This window comes from Limulus polyphemus, unplaced genomic scaffold, assembly GCF_000517525.1.
Source record: "Limulus polyphemus unplaced genomic scaffold, Limulus_polyphemus-2.1.2 Scaffold3087, whole genome shotgun sequence".
In the NCBI taxonomy this organism is placed as follows: domain Eukaryota; kingdom Metazoa; phylum Arthropoda; class Merostomata; order Xiphosura; family Limulidae; genus Limulus; species Limulus polyphemus.
Window position 1 is genome coordinate 18,116 of NW_013668697.1, and position 398 is coordinate 18,513.

Here is a 398-nt window from a genome sequence, read left to right on the forward strand (position 1 = left end):
TATATATATATATATATACAACATTTGAAACACTGGCTTCTCGTCTACGCTATAAACAGTAACAGAAATGTAACAAAGTAAGATTGATGGAGTAAACTACTCTGACATTAATTTTGCTTTTTTTATATTTAATTATGTGTTTTTGTTTTTTCTTGTATAGGACCCGACTTAATTTAAGACCGGTAACAATAAACTCACCTCAGTAAACCCTGGAATTATTATTGTTTATTATTTAAAGATCACTAAAATCGTTACTATATTATCAAATGATTGTTGTGAGATAAGAGAACAGAAAGCAATCAATGAATATCAAATTAAGTTACTGCTTAAAATAATGTAAAGCTCGGGGGACATTTTATGAGGCAGACTCGACCATATTGAGAACCTATAACTGTTTT